This window comes from Thermobia domestica, chromosome 4 (genome assembly GCF_964235325.1).
Source record: "Thermobia domestica chromosome 4, izTheDome1.hap1.1, whole genome shotgun sequence".
Taxonomy (NCBI): domain Eukaryota; kingdom Metazoa; phylum Arthropoda; class Insecta; order Zygentoma; family Lepismatidae; genus Thermobia; species Thermobia domestica.
In genome coordinates, this window is record NC_137457.1 from 274660699 (window position 1) to 274680359 (window position 19661).

The 19661-nt window shown below is 33.9% G+C and overlaps 1 protein-coding gene across 1 annotated transcript in view; it reads left to right on the plus strand.

The window, feature by feature from the left end:
* Positions 1-19661, plus strand: part of LOC145683519 (uncharacterized) — a 375576-nt gene that overhangs the window by 312592 nt on the left and 43323 nt on the right. The window contains exons 29-32 of the mRNA XM_081754860.1: positions 1530-1627; positions 5617-5934; positions 12781-12965; positions 17983-18243. The gene's annotated coding sequence lies outside the window, so the exon portion shown is untranslated. The remainder of the gene's footprint in view (positions 1-1529; positions 1628-5616; positions 5935-12780; positions 12966-17982; positions 18244-19661) is intronic.

Below are 19661 nucleotides of genomic sequence, written 5' to 3' on the forward strand. Positions count from 1 at the left end.
AAGCAGATGCGTACCAAACCTGTTAAAAATTTAAGCGAGGAATGGAGCAATCTGCTTAGTTGCTTTGTTCACTTTGAAAGCAATATTGCCTTTTCCTTGTGATCACATCAGTGTGAAATGGTATAAGAATTTGAACTTAATTTTTTTTAAAAATATGTTTAATTCATTTCTTAATCTGGGCTTTTACCATGTAACTCTGAATGAAGTGTTTGACCTATGTGAGCTGGGACTCAAAATTTAAGCCAAATATGAAATTATTGTTGAGCCAAAAGTCTCAAATATTTTTCATAAGCCAATTATTCCTGTGCGGAGAAAGACCGTTTCAGCTAATGTAGTATATATTTGATTGTTCCTCTAGTTTTAGAATTATTTATCGCTGCACTTTTTTGTTACTTTTGATTAAAGTGATGTGGAATATTAACATGTTACACCAAGCGTGTGTGTAGAGAGCAGTTGCGAAGATAATGAGTCTGTAAATAACCACCAGACCTCTCCTCAAACACTACCAAATTGTTTTAAGCCAAACATCTATTCCTGCAGGATTCTTTACTTTTAAATATCCTCGAAGCTTCCTTGTTGTATTAAAAACAATAACTCGCTCATCTATTATTAAAACTGTAAAGAAAAAAAATAATGGAAAATAAATTTCATTCTTACAAGGGAAGGTCACGAAATGGCTATGCTGAGATCCACCATTTTGTATATGGTTGTATACAGATGTCTACACTTTTTCCACCTTCTTTCATTTCACAAAATCTGTCAAACGGTATGCTACTTAAGCTCCCTTGCCATTTTAAACTCAGGTGGACCTCATCCGGGACCCTGCGGGGGACCCTGGGGCAATCTTTTTACCCCCAAAAAGTGTCCCCTGAAAATTATGGGATACGTGTTCATCGAGTTTTCAATCTACCAAACCGTTTTCGCAACAAATGACCCGGTTCAAACTATTCTGCCAAATAATAGCTGTTACATTAAAATATATGTTCTAACTCACGATATTAAGAACGGTGACACTTATAACTTTGGGATTTGTCTAGTTACAACATATCAAATGCAAACACAATTGTCTCGTTCTCATCTTAGTAAAGAAATTTCGTGGCCTTCCCTTGCGAGTTGCTCCTTTTAACATTTTCCGTACATAAAAAAGCAAACTAATTATTATTTATTTGCATTAGATTTATTACTAATCTTATTAGGGAAAGACTTAATAGTTATCAAATGATTATTTAACATAAGTGAAATAAAAATTAGTAAAAGCAACAGCTTAAAAGCTCAATAATTATTAACATATAACCAAGTAACTTTATTTTAAATATGTGAAATATTTTTAGCCTAGAACAATTTTAAAACGTAAAATTCTATATTTAAGCCTATACTTGTTAAAGTTTAGGTTCTTAAGAAATTGGGTTTACCAAAAAACAGTCTTTCATATTCTTACATTCACTGCTATTTTTTTATTAATTATAAGTACCATTATATTTGATTACGATATGTACTGTAGAGGTAATAAAAATTTCTCTTAATTGCAGGCCACCTGTTGATTGGGCTCCTTTGCTTGTAGATATGGGATGAAAGAAGCGTCGGAAGTGATAGGAATCAAGAGATGTGAATTGAATTATGGGAAAAGGTAAGTTTGTTTGTAGTTGACACCTTGGTGCTTGAGAGAAACATATGAAAATTAATATATTTCATATACAGCGTGTCACAAAAAGATCGGGACGGTGGAATATCTCGAGAAATACACGTCGTATCATGAAATACAACACGTGGCTGGTGTAGTAAAAAGTAATCCATTATTTTGGCATGACATTGAAGGTTTGACTTACCAATAGTTAGAATGATCCGATTTAGGTCGCATATGCGCCGTTTTGTTCGATAACGTGTTGCTATTTGGAAGATAATATCATGATGACTCTCTCATAGAAGCCCTTGTCCGTAGTGGCAAAAAAAAATTGGGACAGTCGATTTTCACAAGCCTCTCTTGAAGCGACCTTTTCACCAGCAAACGTTTTCTCCATGGACAGGAACAGATTATAATCACTCGGTGCCAGGTCCGGACTATAAGGTGGATGCATAAGAATCTTCCAATCAAGCTCCCGGGGCTTCTGGCGAGTCACTATCGATATGCGTGGCCTGGCGTTGTCCTGGTGGAACACAATGCCTCTCCTATTCGCCAAAGCTGGCCGCTTCTGGGCGATTGCTGTCTTCAGACAGTCCAATTGTTGACAGTACAGTTCCGAGTTAATTGTTTGGCCGTAGGGGAGCAGCTCATAGTAGATAATTCCCTGCCAATCCCACCAAACACACAGCAAAACCTTCCTGGCCGTCAATCCTGGCTTGGTCACGGTTTGCGCCGGTTCACCACGCTTCGACCACGACCGTTTTCGCGTGACGTTGTCGTAAGTGATCCACTTTTCTTCGCCAGTCACCAACCGCTTCAGAAATGGATCGATTTTGTTGCGATTCAACAGCGATTCGAAGATGGAAATTCGGTCCATGAGGTTTTTTGCGTCAACTTGTGTGGCACCCATACATCAAGCTTCTTTTTGTATCCAGCCTTATGCAAATGATTACACGCGCTTTCTTGTACAATGTTTAGCTCTTGGGCAATTGACACAGTGCTTCTTGACGGTCGGACGCGACAATGTCCATGATTTTATCGACATTTTCGACACCTGGCCTTCCAGTGCGTGGTGCATCTTTGAGGTCAAAATTACCGGAACGGAATCGACGAAACCAAAATTGCACGTGATTGGCTGTTACAGTATCAGGACCATAAACACTATTTACATTTTCAGCCGCCTAACTTGCGTTTTCGCCTTTATCGAAGAAAAACCGTAAAATATAGCTTATTTTTTCTTTGTTACTGTCCATTTTGACTCGCGCTCACACAGCACTGAGTCAACTCATCACAACTATCTGAACAGTGGTTGTGGTACGCAATCTCATCGTTTGAACGCCATCTCGTTGAACCCGATCCGGCTTATACAACGCGAGATACAGATCACTGAAGCCATCTATTGGCAAAATAATGGATTACATTTTACTACACCAGATATTTTAAAATTATATTTCAGGGTGGAACAATTAATTCACCGGGTGCCCCCTAAGGGAAGCAGAAGGGGCAACTTGAGAAGTTTAAATGGGATCCCCGAGCTTTTAGTGCAGATTCAAATACTACACACAAAAATACGTAACTTTTACTGGAAACATTTTTGTGTATTTTTGACAGATGACACTGTAATCGCGAAAAATCGCTTTTATTGATTAACGCAGCAGAAAGATCGGGACAGGAAAATATCTTCAGAAATACACGTCCGAGCATGCAAAAAAAATACATGTCAAATATTTTTTTCGATTTCTATTTAACTGTGTCCAAATCAATGCTCCTTGGCGCCCCCTAAGGGGGGTAGAGGGGGGCAACTTGAAAAGTTTAAATGGGACTCCCGAGTGGTGAATTCATTGTCCCACCCTAAAACAGAATTTAAAATTATATATTTTAGTTATTCCATTCTTTTATTTCCATTCATAGGATTTTAGTGAGAAAACTACATTACATAATATGGTCTACGCTCAATATGTTCACCATAAACCATGTTTCCTTAAAATTTAAAAAAAAAATGTGCTATTATTATCAAAGGATTCGAAATAAAATCTGGATAGAAATGCTTTACCAAAGAAACACACACACACACACACACACACACATATATATATATATATATATATATATATATATATATATATATATATGTATGTATAAGTTTGGAAAATAAAATGTTTTTGATACTATACCTTCAAAATGTCAAGACTAAACGTTTAAAGACATAAAACGTATTTATCGAAGAATACAAGACAAGAGTTCAGATTCGTATTTTTTACTTCTCTGACATTTTTAAACAGAAATAGTCCCTAACCTTAACGACCCCTTAAAAAATAATGTGTACAAAATTGCCCCGTGAAAATGGGACATGAACATTTGTCCGAAAATAAAAGGTACGGTACCCGTTAAAAAGAAATTACAGAAATTTAGATTGCTCACATTTCGTGTGGTTATTTTGTGCAATACACAACACAAATGGTTTAAATGCAAATATAAACTAATTTCCAAATATGTATTCAGTGTACGTATTATTTCGAAAACGAGAGGAATACCTATCTGCAAAGAAACAAATGTATGCCTGGAAAATGGTAATCCACGGGCATGTACTGCATCTCATGGATGTTCCACCTCTATAACAATTCCTAATAATTCCGTCCCTTACTAATTTTAATATAAGTAAAAATATACAATAAGAAAACGTAGCATTATTATTAACTAGAAAAGTTGTAGACACTGCCAATTAATTATAAAATTTGGCGAATTTCTTTACGAAAATGTCTACAATACTTGTCTGTCGTGTGGTTTGCAGTAGTCAGTAAATCCTTAAGAAACGTTTTGTAACTGATGGATTAATTGAAGATGAAAATTAATGAAGTACTTTTAAACTGTAATAGGGCTTTTCTGTGCTATAAAATGCGTATGAGCAACTGTACTTAAAGACTATCATAAAAATACTTTTGAAACTTTAAGATTAAAGAAAATGTCCGTATCCGCAAAAGAGACTATTTTCTTTTAGATTGATATATATTTTTTACCGGAACAAGCTATACTAGTATTATGAAGTTATTCGTTATTCAAGACTGCCCGCTATAGGAAGTTACATTGTTTCCGTATTATTTCTTGAGGATAATCAAAGTACCTAGTTAATAACGGTAATGTTTGTAAACTATATATTTAGAGTGGCCAAGTCTTTGAATATAGTGACTTTGATCATGAAATTACCCTAGGTTATCATTGGTTGCTCTAAATTGTTTAAGAATTTATTGTTATTATTGTTTAACATTTATCTGTATTATCAATGGTGAAATATGGGAAATTTAAACCCAGTCGTTGTTCTATGTAAGCAAAAAAAGAAAGAAAAACAGACATAATGTTAGATGTATAAGTCAAAATAAGCGGAGTCACTGAAAGGTTTATAATTTTTCATATAATATTTATTTTTCAATTTACAGTTTTAATTAATTTATATTTTCAATGAATACCCACTTCTCTTTGAAACAACCTGTCCTCTTATTTAATGTTCAAATTAATCAAGTAAGTACGAACTTTCTTTAGAAATTGAGATATCTATTTACGGCAAATGTATTAAAAATTTCCACAAACAGTATCTTGAAGATCGGGCATTGAAGCAAGGTGGATAATCAATATTTTCTCAACAAGAGTGTCTTTTTCTACTTGAACTTTTATCTTCAGATTCATCTTTAGAGGAGTAAAGATTATTTCAGCACAGTTTCGAGAACGTTCTAACGTTCTACTGCGTAAGTTATACATATATCGCCAAGGGTTTACAAATACATATATAGTTATTGTTATTTTAGTTCATTTATCCTTTTAAACAAGATATTTACAATATTTATCGAATTTCGTTCCTTCTTCTGGAGAAGTTCAGTTAGTTTATGAAAAACAATTTGAAGAATAGTTATTTTAATTTGATATTTTTGTCTATGTGCATTCCATATTCTTAAAATTGTTAATTTAATTGTTAATTTCCCTTATTATTAATTTATTTCCAGGATTGAAAAAAAAAACATTAATCATTAACCTCGGTGAATTCTGGCAAATGGTTTGATGGACGTCAGGTTTTGTCATTTTTCCTGCCATGTGTGTGTGAGGCTAGTGTGAACTGATGATATGTATGGAATCGAAAATTCATTCATTTATTTTTGTAATGTCTAATGGACAAAAAAAGTATTTCTTTGGAAAGCTGTGGATGAGATAATCATATGTTAGTATGTTTGTGATATCATGCCTTTGTAAAGTGTCATATTGGACACTGTTGATTGCGTTTATGGTTGTAAGCAGATGAAACGACAAAACTACAAAAAAAAAAGGTATGTATCTATTTCTACCTGGCTTTATTTTATATATGAGAATTCTGGTAGTGATAATTCAAGCATACAGTATAGTAACGATAGGCTTATGCACAACTAGCTGGTATTGAGCATCTGAACGAATATTATTATTATAAAATTATCATCAGTAAGATTAAAGTAATAATATAAGCCCCTATTTAATAATACTAGATGGATTTTCTTTCAAATCCTGCACAATGTTATATATATACTTTGCTACGTTTTGTATGGTATCATTGGATACCCCTCGTGGCCAAATGGTTAGTTAATATGCATGTGTTTTTAATTGATACTCAAGAGTTCAATTCTGATGAAAGTAGTTGCCTCGGATACAAACCCAAGTGCTAGCTCAGGTTATAGATCATTATCTGTTTTTCAGGCTAAGGATCTTAGCCTCATTCAATACCTCAAGCTAGTGGACCACCCCTTGATGTCCACCGGCGACTAATTATTCAATATATTTACAACTAACCTCTATATCTAGAGTCATTCTACTCGATCCACAACATAAAGATGCTGGTGGCAGGAACTCACATATTACCACGTATTAGTATTACAAGCGACAAGAGGTTTGTATTACCAGCACTACACATTTTTCTGCATAATGACTTCCTTTGAATGTATATTTTTAATGTATTCAATGTTAATCAAACTGGAGAAGATAAATTCTATGAGAAAAACTGTTCGTGGGTTTAGGCGTACCTGAGAATACGGAGATATTAGACTTATCGAAGATATTTTAAAATCTTGTCCGCATCTCAATTGTGCCGGTGCTGTGCCATCAGTTATAGCTCAGAATACTTATCAAATGAACGCAACCAAATGGGGATGAGACTGATGCACAACATGGTACTTAACTGTAAAATTGTGGTTGAATTTAAATAAAATTCAAATGTTTCTAATTTTGAAAAATGACCAGTTGTGGGAAATAGGTAAGAGAGAGAAAGGATATAGTTAAGAAATAAAGGAAGAGCACTAGCCTGATAATTCCAACGAGTCTGGCGTCATCTTGGTCATCTGGAATGATGAAGGGTTTGCCCTGGAGGAACTTGGATGTTCTGGTATCAACCAACAACTGGAACTCAATCCTGTTGGACTGCTAGGGGCGTCGAACTCTCTCTATGATACATCTCTGCGATAAGCGTCTTTGGGCTGTCCTCTTACACCTTCATTCCACTAGTCTCAACTAACAAACTCAAAAGTGTCTACGGCGATGAACCGGCAGAATGGTATTCTTTAGACATGGAGTCGGTCGTCCTGCAATGGTGGATCTGCTTGTCTCCGATGATCCTGCACCTTCCTCAACTTCGTGGCGAATACCCCCTGTTGATGTGTCCTCCGTGGTTTTGTGTGGCTGAAGAATGATGACTTTGGAGTTCAATGAATGGGTAAGTATCAGGCTATGCTTGAAGGTATGCGGAAAGATAATGAGGAAACTAGTCGTGTTTATTAACAAATATGCGTTTACAAAAGCTGTCTGAGAATGTACAATCTTGATCAAAGTTTTCTTCCGATGAATTTTCAAAAGTTCATGATTCTGTCGTTGATAATGTAATTTAATAAAATAATGGAATTTAGCGAATTAAGTTAGGAGTTTACACAATTATCTCATGGTCACTTCACATCTAAAACACAGCTAGAAAGTTTTATGATAATTTACAAAATATATTTTGGAGATGAATTTTCAGCTTCTCTGTTCACTTGAGGCGACTCTTTTAATAAAGTAAGATGACAGGAAACCATATTTTATGTGGATGTCCTTTCCCAAAATTAATAATTAATTGTTGGGATATTTTCCCGTGATTTAATCACAATCAACAGACATCGAGAGTAATGTGTAGAAGGAAATTAGGGATATGCCTCCTTCTCTCTTGAAACGGAAAATATACAAAACAGTGAGATATATGTCTCCTTTCTTTTTGTGATGATTTTATATGCTGAGTTTTATCTTCCTAACTTGAAGGATTCTCGAAAATCTGTATTTTTGGTAAACAATTAAAACCCTGTCTACTTCTTCCAGAAAATTCTCTTTTATTAAAGCCTTTTCTGATCAGAAAACAACGTTAGATGATAGAGTTTGCAACTAAAATATAAATAACAGTAATCAATCTGTTAAATTATAATTAATATATCACAAATTTTAGTGTCCTATTCGTAATAAACCGCTTCACGTATTTATTCAAATTTTTCGTAAGATTTATCCAGAACATTTTAAGTCACTTAAAAGAAAGAATATACGCCCTTTATATGCATTAAGTAATATGTTGCCAATAAATGGATCTGTATTATACAAGGAATCAGATTTCCTCTATGGAAAGAAAATTGAATTAAATTTGGTCGATTCGAATATATCCAAAGTTGTTGACGAGAGAATGTGTAGGATATGTGCAATCATTTAATATCCGTATGACTGTTTCAAAATATATAAAATGAGCATATTAACAAATTCATTGGTACGCACGGGGAAATAATTTCTAAGGTAAGTCCGTATAGAAGAAAAATCTAACCACTTCATACGATTTTCATACCTCTACAACGAGAATGTCTGTTTTCTGATATACATTAATCTAGTGTGGAAAGCTTGAAATATATTGTTGTAAAGTCTAACTGGCATTTCTCATGAAAGTATTGGTCTTACTTCAGTGGGGCACGGTGGCTCAGTGGTAGAGCGTTCACCTCCGGTGCTTGGGGTTCCTGGTTTGATCCCAGCTCACCCTGTGTGGACTTTGTGGTGGACAAATACCGTGCTCGTGTGTTTTCGCGGGGTTCCACTTTCTTCATTCCACCTGTTCATTCATTCCTCATCATCACCGTCTCAATTTGGCCTAACCGACATGGCATTGGGACGTAAAACTTAAAGATTTCATTTCATTTCATTTTCTTATTTCAGTCTTACATGCACTCACCGAAATGTTGCTTATTGTATTTTCTGTTTCATATAAATTCTTCTTTGTTTTTTAAAAAAACGGAGAAAGATTAGAAAGAAAAAATTATAATTTAGTACTCAAGTGAATTAGAAATCACGTGGTCACTTCTTACACATATTTGATGCGGGAGTAAAAGAGCAAATGAATAATTTCCTAGCTGGAACTCGTGACAATAATTTATGTGTCAACCGATAAACATACACGCTACCATTGTAAACCTTATTGAACAAATCAATCATCGTAAAGTTTGTTAAACCATAATACAAACTTGATTTTAACCTGTATTCACATTACATGTCCCGATTCTCACAACTATCAACACTAAATTAATCTATTACTCATGAACATCGTCATCCTTATCCTTGCAAATTTCTTATGTTTTACAATAAATTGAATAAAAAGTAACACATTCTTAATATAATCTGTTTAACTAATGTTGTATTTATTTATTGATAGTTACTCAAAAGATGTCACACGCAATTATAATATCCTTACGCATTACGTGTATTCACAAAATCGATAATTATCTTTTTGAATTCCTTACTGTAAGAAGTGTGTCAAAAATCAAGGGTTAAATTCCAAAGTTGGGCGTCCGTTTCCAGCAAAATTTTTAAAATTTACAGTAAAGATATGGATAATTTGATCGTTTGTGTGCTTGATAGTGTATAAGAATCTCGAAAAATCTGTTTATTTGTTATATATAAGCGGTTATAAACATGGGACTATACGGCGAGCGGAGGGAACTACTTGGCGCAAGGTAACCGAACAGTTGCATTGTGGGAAAGAAACGAGCATTTATGTTATCAACATGGCGAATGTACAAGGGCAATGAACTAACAGTTTTAACATTTGTGAAGCAATACGTTGATAACAAGCAAAATCTTTTAAAAGTTTGTGAAGAGCACGGATTAATGAACCTAATAACAAATTGCAGAAAGTGTGGAAAGGAGATAACAGCGAAAAAACGTGGAGAAAGCGGACGCCCAACTTCGGAATAAATGCCAAAATGAAATTATGTTTTACAATTCTATTGAGAAAAAGCGAATTTTTAATATTGGAAAATATTCACGGTGATTACTTTCTTACAAAACAAAATTAGTGTTACTGTTACTTGACTTCGATGACGGTACATTGATTTTAATTATATGAATGCGAAGTAGCAACTCGCTGAATTGTTGAATGTACTGGGTTTGTTTTAGTGATTTGCATGCATCAAATGTTAGTCTTAATTAATCTTCATTACTGGAGGAATGGTAAAAGCTTCTTTCATTCAATAGCAATTGTATAATTTAAGGCAATCTTTCTTAACGCAAACATATCAGGCTGCTTGTAACATTTAAAGTTCAATTTAGAAAAAAAATCAAACGTTAAATACACAGGAGTGTTCAGGCTCTCCACCTTTTTGTTCCACCATGCTCGTAGATCATATGTGGTAAACATAATAATGGCGGCCTCACTCAAAATCAGGACTGTACACAGTAAAAAATGGTTGTGTTAATTCAACTAAATTTTAACAGAGGGCAGTGGTTCCAGCATGACTACCACTATGCAGTGTTAGTTTAACACAGACCCAACGGTGTTAGTGTTTAACACATTGGTGTGTTACGTCTTTAACACACAACTGGTGTTGAGCGGTGTTAAATTCGGATCTATGTTAGTATTTTCGGTGTTAATTCGACACCATGTCAGGGTAGGTAGTGTGGAGAAGAGTGTTGAGTGTTACTTGTGGCGGTGTTGTACCAACACGAAGAAAGTAACACAGTGTGTAGTGCGTTAATTATTTTGTCTTAATATTATACCATGTCAAGTATCAATGTAACCCAGTACCTGTGTTTCTTGAACATCGTTTTCTTATAATTTCAACACACAATCTGTGTCATAATTCAAGGTCAAATCCGTGTAACACCGTTTTGGCGTTCCTTCAACACTCCTGTGTTAAAATTCAAGGTCAGACCACTTGGTGTTAGTTCAACTTCACTTCTGTGTTACTATGACACTGATTTCGGTGTTGAAATAACTCCGTGTGTGGTGTTTATTTAACCATTTTTCTCAATTGAAAACCATGTGATGTGTATGCTTACTTTTACCGAAGGTTCTAATTTTAAAATAAGAATAGTAAACTACAGAACACTTCATATAGAAAATCTTCATAAAAACTTTTGTCGTCCTCCTCACCATTTATTGTGAATTATTTCTTGATGGTGCGAAACACAACCTTCACCAACATCTTGTTCAAGAATGATAGCAATCTCTTACCCATATCCTTTAATATGTTTGCCTCTTAATCGTGATTCTACTTGTTTTCCGCCATTGTTGAAGCACAGTCCGCAAGGTTGATTGGTGAGCTCTAGTGCGATGTAGATGTGACACAATAATATGTTATTTCTCGCTGTTGACATATTTCTTCAGAAACATTATGTAAAACAATTGAAAACACATCTCGCGGTTTGCATGTTGAAATTTTGCGTATACCTGGATTTTTTAAAGTATTTCTTTCTACTGTGTTTGTCTGTAGCTTCAATTCATAAGCCTTTATAATTAGATGCCCAACATATTTGGCAATCACGCAGAAAACAACACCGAATATTCTACACTGGTGTTAATTTAACATACAGGTTGTGTGTCATTTCAACTACCAGCATTTGACACACAACTCCAAATGGAGAGTGAGTTGTTCTAACCGTCTGTTTGTGTTATATTTTAACACAATCGTGTTAACACATAGGCATGTCGTTGAAATAACAACGATTTTTTTTTGCAGTGTAGTCCTGGTTTTGAAATAACATGAAAAAACCGTAGCCCGAGGTATGTGCTGAATGCCTTCACTAAGAATTCCGATTAATTATTTACAATCATCCGTGCATTCCAAAATTTATACCAACCTGTCCAGTGATTCCTCTTGATTGGATCACAACAAAATCAGCTTCCTTTTTATGTAATAGATTGTATCCAAAAGTTTTCATAAAACAATTGAAAACATTAAAAACTTTTAAAATAAAAACAAAATTGGCGCTCATAAAACAGCATTTACCTACACTAGTTTTAAAGAGACTATGCTTAGAAACTCTCGTAGGTAACACAAATATATTTCTAATAATTTAAATACATAGAGCAGCGTTTCCCAACTGGTGTGCCGTGAATGGGCCACTGATGTGCCGCAAGGAATCGAAACAAAATTATTAATTTTATAGCAATCAAATTGCAAAACGTAGGCAAAAATATAGCTATATTTGATATTTCACATTACTATGAACCTCTACTATGAATCTACAATTTTGTTTCATACCGGGTTACTATTCTGTACATTTCTAATGTTGAAAAAAGTATTTGTTATCATTGTTATGACCATTATTGCTTCTTTATTGTTCCAGACTATTTTGTAACTTGAAAATTTAAAATAACATTCAATCCTTTCGACAAATTACCTACATTTGTGTTTTAAAAGCTAAAGAGATTTGTTTGTTCGTTCGTTATTTAGTGATCTTCCTTCTTAGTAAAAGGTTGAATACAGTTTTTAAAAAGAAAGCGTATTTTTAAAAACCTGAGTCCAATATTTCATTGCAATTGTTTTCTATTTTTAAATTAGAATGAAAAATAAGCATAATGATTTACCACAGGAAAAAAAAAAGAAAAAACAGTGATAGAGCTTTCTTCTCTGTGAGAAGCAGATCAGTAATCACAGAAAAAATACCACTGTCTTTTATATTTACAAATAATAATATCTATAAGTGTGCCGCGAGAATCCAAGTAACACCCTTAGTGTGGCGCAAGTTGAGAAAGGTTGGGAAACGCTGACATAGAGAATAGACAATTGTGTAATTATTTCTGAATGATTTGATTTTGGTTATGTCTTTAGATTTAGTTTCCGTATAATATGTATTTTTCTTTCATTTTTCAGAGTAACGAGGCTGTTCTCTAATGTGTGCGCATAGTTTGATTAAACCACAAAGATACGGAAGCATGCTTACTGCTTACTATGGATAATATGTAGGCGCAGAGTAGCTTCAACTGTATGTTGTGATTTGATTCTTGTGGACACAGGGCAACCTCAATAGACACATAATTTCTCGGTTATTTTGGAAGGTATTTTTTACTATTAATTTTAGTTAGTTTCGTAAGAAAACAATTTAAATATATATAGTTAACAAGAATGAAAAACATATGCAAGGAAGTTATATACTAAATGAATTGGTGATCTTTTGATAATGAATATGCAAAGTTTCAAGTCAACAATGCCCAATTATGTTTTAAATTTCCTATGATTTTAGTTTTTCCTTTTATTTTATTTATGTATTTATTTATTTATTTATTTTAGTTTTTTTTAATTTTATTTATTTATTTATTTAATTTTTGTAGAGAGTTTTCAATACATGATGTGGAAGGGGGTGGAAATATATCTTACAAAATACTGATAACCCATTCTCAGGACGATCAAAAATTTAGTAAGGAGAATTTTCATTGTAGACCCATTGAAATTGTCATATTTCATACGCACATAACTTAGGTAAATGAAAATAAAATGTAGAAATGTGACATGGTGGTGGTGTACATAATATCATAGTAAATTGAATCGTGTGAGATTCTGCTACAATTGTACAATATTTCATCTTGAGATTTAATTCTTGAGTGGAGTATACAGACGGTTATCAAGGTAATGAAAATATTTGAAGAAAAATTAACTCAACCACCATAAATGAATTAAGATAGCTATTTAAATTGTAAAGAGTCCGAGGTTTCCTAAAAAAAATTAAGTGTTTATTCATAAAGAGTTAGAAGTGTTTCAGAGCGCAGACAATGCTTGCAATTACGACAATACTGAAATCCTGATTTGTGCAAAACTTTAGTAAACCTACTTGACCATGAATATAGCAGTGACGGAAATGATTTGTTCCTCCAGGATGAGGAGCGAACCTCTGAACACGAACACAAGAAAATGGCTACAAGGAAATGGCAGATTACTATATATAAAAAACAGAGGAATATAAACTTGGAAAGATATGTGAATAGTAAATACCTGAATAAACCAATGGAAATGGGTTTATATGAGCTAAAAGCATGAAAACGTACGACAACTGTAAGAACAAAGTTGCTCGTACATTTAAAGAAAAAGAGAATACGTGAAAAATGGATTTACAGATATACTAATTTAAAAGCAAAAAAAAGTGAAATAAAATTAAATGTTAAAGACAAGTACAAAATCATAAGTAAACTGTCTAGATTGAATTTATTTCACGGAGAAACGAGAATATTTTTGCTGATCCAGAAAATATTCCTGAATAAATACCTTAATAATCTTTTAAATATTTCTGTCAAAATTTACTGAAAGATAGAGTGAGAAACAGAGCCTCAGAGTTTTGTACAATACAATAGTTGAGGCTGTCTTATCTCTAAAGTGTATCATAAAATTAATTTTTCTCACAAAGTATCTGTTTCTATCATGATACACCACGAAAATTCTGCTTCGTCTTTTCTTCTGGTCAACACTACACTATTTTTCAATAAGTTGACGGACTGACCCTCCTACAAGTTTAATCAGCAAATAAATAGTTATTTCACTACAAGTCAACTAAAGTTTACTCTTTTCTAGTAGAACAATTCAATGTAATGGAAACCACTTTAAGCTAAGGGATCTACAGTCTAGTTTGTTTATTGAAAGAGAAAGTTAGAATTCCTAAAATGGTAGGAATTGGTTCTGAGGTGTCTATATTGAGAGATATGGTAAAGACAACTGCAATAACATGGCTATAACCTGCCTAATTAAAGTCTATAACATTCTTGTACCCTTGCTAGACGCTATGTACATAATGTGATTCAAGGAATGGGATTTCAGTCATAATGGGTCAATAGTTATAAAGATATTATGAAGTACATAAGAGAAAAGATCAAATGGAAGTAGCCCTTTAAACAAGTATATTGAAACAACTCAAAATTTCTAAATTGTGATATTGATTAAGGTCTTTCTCAATGGAAGAAGACGCGAAATGGAAATGAGGAAGGAGATCTATAAGAGTCGTCGAATTTTCATTATGTTTTATCTTTGCTTTACAACGAGAAACACTACGTGACTGAGGTTTTATCCTGAAATATGTGGTCATTGAACGGAAATAATATGTAAATCATAGAACGAACATGACCACTTGAAATAGCGTCATAATCCGGGACAGTGGCGGTACCAGTGAGGAACCATTTAAAATTAAGGTATTGCAGAACACAACATGACAGACCTCTGACCATTTTACATGGTAGGATGGATATATCGTGCCAATATGATTCAATGTTAGCTCGTCACACATAAACTCTTCACGTGGTTTGAAATATGGTGAACTTTGACTCATCCTACCATGTCACAAATTTACAGTTATGCAAGATCAATATTACTTATTAGCGATTACATTGGCGTCATGTTTTAGTTGCTTATCAGTGATTCTCCTTTCCAATTAATCAAGTGTGGTCACGCCAGACGACTCATGACGTACTGTTAATATCAATATAGACCATGGGATATGCTTACTAAATCATTTCGTCACTTCCTGTACAGTCAAAGGTTGATTCTGAGTGACATGTCCTTTTTTAAATATTCGTGGGCCCTACCACTGAGGGTTTCCTGTGCAACTGTTTCTCTTCGACGATTGACTTGTGCAGTGAGATTATAGGCCGTCATCATCTTGGAAACTATCCCCCTCGACAGACCTAACACATTTGTCATTTTTCGTTACACTCGTTCTCAGTAGAGTCGGTCTAAGTAAAAAATGGAACAAATAAACATTGAACTAAAAAATATAGCTTTGTAATTTAGATACAATTTTGCATGTTTCTGCATCATTTCCTTGCTAATTAAATAATTATCATCACGACCAATCCAACTTCGATAGTGTCTAAGCACCTGCCACCCACAAAAGTCGTCAGATAGGGGTTGAATTGCTAAGCCCAAACCCCGACTGCTGACAGGATGATCGCTACCTCCTTCGAAATTGACACTATTGCAGAACAACATTAATAACAAGATTTAAAAAAAAAAAAAATATATGAATTAACCGACCAAACTAAAAGTCCATCCCAGTCTTTATTTCTCAATGAAAACTGGACGTACATAAACCTATCAATTCTTGTTCGAACATTGATCGGAAAGAGTAAAATCCAGTGGCAATGATAAATAGTAACAGGTTATTTCCATTTGGATTCCGTGTACAAGAAACAAGATCTATTTGTAATCTTATCACTTTATTGCTAGAAGTTGCAAGAAGTTGTGACCTAAGATGGTATCTTGACTAGTTGCTACCCAAGTCATTATGAATTATGATACTGACGACTTCCAAGAAATGTACACGGTCTCTAACATGCATTTTGCTGAATTTCTTCGATACTGAATAATGTCTTGAATTTCATATACGATTTCGGGTACACTCACTGTTTTTTTTTTTTTTTTTTTTTTTTTTTTTTGTCGTCCTGCAAGTGAAACGACATTTGTTGAGATATCGCCGTGTTTAAACTGTCATTTACTTCTTCACCACCAAATATAATGAGGAGATCACCTTAGTGTTTCGCTAATTTACTCATTAATTTGCTAGGGGCCGCGGTAGCTCAGTGGTAGAGCGTTCACCTCTGGTGTTTGGGGCCCCGGGTTCGATCCCAGCCCCCGCCAAGTGGACTTTGTGGTGGACAAACACCTTGTGCGTGGGTTTTCTCGGGGTTCTCCCGTTTCCTCCAACTTTCTTCATTCCACCATTTCATTCATTACTCATCATCACCGTCTCCTTTAGCCTAACCGGCATAACCGTGGGACGTAAAACTCAACGATTTCATTTCATTTTTTCATTAATTTGCTATGGTGACTCTCCTGAGTGGAAAGAAAAATGGTGACAGCTCTGATCTCAATGTTGGTGATATTCGCTAGTTTGTCAGAGATGATCACTCGGGGATTCTAGAAAACGCAATAAGGATTTCGTTATTAATATTTCCTGCTTTTTAAATAATAATAATAATAATAATAATAATAATAATAATAATAATAATAATAATAATTTTATTATTATTATTATTATTATTATTATTATTATTATTATTATTATTATTATTATTACTAAAGTACTCAGACTTTTAGCAAGTCTTGAGATTAATGAGGTGTTTCATTTTTAATTTTCTTTCGGCCTGGAAATATTTCTTCCATGTTCCTCGATCCTCAGCTTCCTCTTTTAAATCCCAATATTTTCTTTCATTTTTCAAATTATCAATAAGGCGTTTTCTTCCTTTCCTACACCTCGCTTTCCTTCCAACTTTACTTCTATTGAAGAAGACAATTTCTTCGCAAAATGTGTCCAATCCAATCGACCTTCCTACGACAGATGAGGACTACAATATTGCCTTTTTTTCATCTATCTGTCATCTTCGTTTATTACTCTCTGTATCCATTTTATCTTCTTCATCTTCCGCCAACACCACATTTCAAAATTATCTAAATATTCCTTCTATAACTTCCATAATGTCAAAGTCTCTGAATCATATATTCCAATATCCATATATGAAGGTTGTTATATAAGTTCTAAACCTACCGATGAACTGACCAGGATAGAATTTATTGATGCTATTTTTTAACATAGTCCCATGACAAGTCAGCACATCAATGTTGAAATGTATTAAAGACGATGGTAAAAGGTGATTTCTCAAAGGGAAATAACATTTAATCTACGTAATGCATGACGTCATCATCAGTGTCAAAATGAGTGCATTCTAACTTCGTTTTGAGTTTTAGAAACATATAAAGTTATAAGGTGCCAAATTAGGTTAAAAAAAAAAGTAGATGGATGAACAAATTCTAGCCGTGACATTTGCTTGAAATAAAAGTGTAAAATAACATGTGGGGAGAAAAGGGAAAGTAAAGCGTATTTTTTCTTAACGTCAATTAGAATAATCCTTATTAGCTGTATGTTTTACAGCATAGAATTAAGTTGTGGGATATTTTATGTGACCGCGGCATGAGTGTATTATTCTGTTACAAAGAAATAACCTAGCTATTAGACGTAACATATTGAATAGTAGTATGATTTTAATAAATAATGAGTGTATGGTACTCATTTTAAATATTATTATATATTTTTTTCAGTATTTCGGCCTATATTGATGTTAAGATTTGTTAACAAACCTGAATATAAATATTCTTCAAAAAATCCTTGATTCCTTATCTTTTGAACGTCTGGTGATCCAATTTACTTAGTCTATCCCAGTAATTTAAATGATGGTCGCAAAGAACAATGGAAGAGAAGATAGTCATAGTTTCTTTAAGTGTATAGCGTGAAAAGGCACTAATCATATTAACTTAAGCTGGTACATCATTGCTTCCTAAATCTGTTCAGCAGATGCATAAGTAAGTATCTACTTTCAATCTTTCTAATATATATACATATTATATATATATATATAAGAGTGTGTTTGTGTGTGATTTGCTGTAAGTAAACTCCATTTGGCAAATCACCTTAGCTTCATAGCATGGATATAATCCAGATTGTCACAAGTAACATTAAAGTCAGAAAATTTCGTTTATAATTAATATCAATTAAGGTAGAGGTTGCTACGTTTACGAAAACTACAGTTACTCAGGACGTGCGTATCAGACGAACTTCAAACAAAATCAAATGTTTACAGGAGAGACTGAAGTAAAAAGAGAATATATACTCTTGCTTCTAAATAAATATGCAGGGTTGCAAACCAATACATGAAATCACTAAAAAAAAGTACAGAAAATTACACTTTTAAAGCGGCTGTAATTTGAAATGGCATAAAGTGAGGGGTTCACAAATTTTGTGCTGAATACTATTATATGTAAAAAGTCTGCATAAATGTGCACAGCTATGATACTACTAGCATCGTAGATTTATGGGGGTACGAAAGTTGAAGTTTCTGATTTTGATGCTATGTTTGGGGCGTAATATTTCAGGAAGGCAAAGTGCAAAAAATTGCTGCTTAGGCCACAAAGAAATTCTGTATGTGAATAAACTATTCCAAAAAAATCATGACTGATATTACATGGAGAAAAAAGTGAGGACATGGTAAAAACGGAAAGAAAGCACACGCGTGACGATGCTCATAACCCGGAATAATTTAAATGTTTTGATATGCTCCATGCTAAATCTCAAAAACTATGCATGGTTCAGCAATTAGGCCCGCTTTTGTTTGTGTTCAGTTGTGCAAAAGCTTGCGAGTGGCATTTGTTCCATCTTTCTAGCTCCATTATCATTGCCACGTCTACAGAGTGGACAATGGCCATCCGCTATAACGGACAAACCAAAAGAGAGAGAAAAGAGAAACTTTGCACGAATTAACTATATGATGGGGGACATATTTGTATGTATTAAATAGAAAGAATCAATTAACAGTATTGCCATCCGAATATAAAGTTATATTTTTCAAATGGCACTACCTCAGATTATTACATATTTCAAATCAACGTGTCAAGCATACCTTTAAATACCACGTTTATTATTCAGTGTTACAAACTGAGGATATTATAGTCTCACAAATATCCAACGTTCGGAATCCTTTAACGCAAATACAGCGTAACGGAGACGCACAGGATAATGCACTTCGAAAGTGCTTTAGTGTTGGATACCATGGTCATACTATGACTTGTTTCAAATGAAAGGAACGAAGTTACTAGGGCTTGAAAATTTTATTTTCTTTGAAAACATTTGTTTCGAAAAAACGCTGAGATAAGTATGATATCTAGCTACTTGTATGGTTTGTAATGAATGTGTAAATTATTTTGCCGTTTACAACACTTCGATA